Source organism: Telmatherina bonti (assembly GCF_933228915.1).
Source record: "Telmatherina bonti genome assembly, chromosome: 11".
Lineage (NCBI taxonomy): Eukaryota > Metazoa > Chordata > Actinopteri > Atheriniformes > Telmatherinidae > Telmatherina > Telmatherina bonti.
This window is the reverse complement of record NC_136629.1, coordinates 33345560-33347805: the sequence shown is the minus strand read 5'-3', so window position 1 is coordinate 33347805 and position 2246 is coordinate 33345560.

Genomic DNA, 2246 nt, shown 5'->3' with positions numbered 1-2246 from the left:
TTTTCAGCACATGAAGAAAGTAGAAAGATAAACCAAACTCAAAAAGATTAAATGTTCAACTTTCATCATAGTCCTGTCAGCATCACCATGTTTTTAGATCTTTATTCCTGTCTCTATAAAATATGTTTGAAAGCGGTTGATCATAAGTTGCATCAGGTGTGAATGGGTTAAAGTGAGTCTGTAAAGTGCACAGAACTTGTTGCAAGTACTGACAGAGTACACTTCCTTGTCTGTCAGTCACCAGTCGTTATAATAAAACGTTCACATGAAGTTTGCAAAAGAATCCTTTTTGCGAGGTTGAAAAGGATTATTTCTTAATATCATGTGTTAATGTTTATATTTATTATGCATCTGTGTCTTCTTTGTGAAGAAATGTAATCAAAGCTAAGGTTCTCGACCGAAAAAAAAAAGTTTTAAATAAAAAAATACAAGACATCCACTTCCAACAGATTTTAACCAAAGACTGTTTTCAGTAAATTATTACTTTGGGTTTGTTTATAGATATTTTCTTTACATCATGATGTTGTGAAGAACAGACTTGTGATCGAAAATATTTCTGATACTCAATTCCCAGATCTTTTCCCTGCTGGTAAAAGAGTTTATAATCTAGATTTTCTGTCTGTTTGTTTGTCTGTTTGCTGGTTTAAATTGGTTTCTGCTTTCTTATAATGTTTTGATAATTTAATTTAATATTCTAGTAAATGGATTGATATGAAGCTTAAGGTGAAGGTAAAAATGTGGAGATATTGGTCTTTAAAACAACATTAACCATTGAATCGATCACACAGTGATTTATCTTTAACATATTTGGAGGTATAAAAGTCGGACCTCGCACCCTTTGCATTGACCCACCTCCGTTTTGGATCTTGTGTTGTAAACCAACCTCAGTCTGTCTGTAAAACAATAAAAGAAAAACAAAGAGGGACATGTAGTTCTAATGTTGGTGTCATATGGTGCAAGTTTACCTAAAAAATTAATGCACTTTCTCAATATTGATATGCATTTTAATGTTGGGCAGATTATTTCTCCCTTTTTTGCTTGTTGCTTGTTGTGCCCAACATTTGAAAAGTCTAATTTCTCCAACTTATGTTCAACACTTGAGCACACGTGCGTGTATGTTGTTGGTTCTGACAGTTTTGCTCAACCTGAAAGGTTTATCTACATTAACACACACACACACACACACACACACACACACACACACACACACACACACACACACACACACACACACACACTCATAGCAGAAACAAAGACTGAAATGCCCTGCAGTGCAGAAGAGCAACTTCATATGAATGAGCATTTTCTAAATTCCAGGTATGTCACCTACAGCCTACTGTTTACCATTCAGTGCTGTGGGAGCTGTCCAGCCAGCCACTCACTGTGTGTGGGTGTTAACTGTCGATAAGCTCACTAATCCAACTCTTGAGGCTTTGAGTGAACATGTCAAGACCTTCCTCAGGTGTGTGTTAGTGTGTGTATTTCTGAGCTTGGAGGTTAAGACACACAGTGACAGGTTGTCATGTTATATATATTTATGTTCTGCTGCATTGCTTGCTGTTGACATTATCAGTGAGCCACATGGTAGCTGTTAGGTAAATCACAAAATGAGAACTTTAAAAGAAAACTGGCATTTTTCTCTTGAGATATATAAAGATTAATATGTGCTTACCTGAATTTTCTATAACATTGATTTAGAATTGTTATAACCACAAGTTAGTTAATCTAGTATGAATGTTAAGCAGTGATTAACTTTACTTTTAGTGTTTTCAACCCGATGTGTAATAGTGTTTCTTTAATACGTCTCTAAACTCTTGTCATTTTTGCCTCGCTACTTCTGAAAGAAAAGAAAAAAATTCTTATAATCTTCATTCCACAAGTTTTGCACATGAGGATGACACAACATAGGCATGTATGAACTAATCTGCTGTGGCCAGAAAAAACACTGGCCTGACTGGTTTTGAACTATTTAAACATAAACCATCAAGCAAAGCTTCCTGCTTGGAAGCTTAACAGAAAGTAAGACAGAGCTACTAATTTTAGCCCATTTCAGAATCGCCTCTTGGTTCAACTTGTTGTCCAGCAAGATAAGATAAGATAAGATAAGATAAGACTTTATTTATCTCACAGTGGAGAAATTCACTGTTACATAGGCTCTCAAAAACAACAAGGAGGGTGCAAATAGTAATGAAAGGTGCAAACAAAGTAGATAGTGCAAATAGGTAGTAAATAATAATAATAAAAAT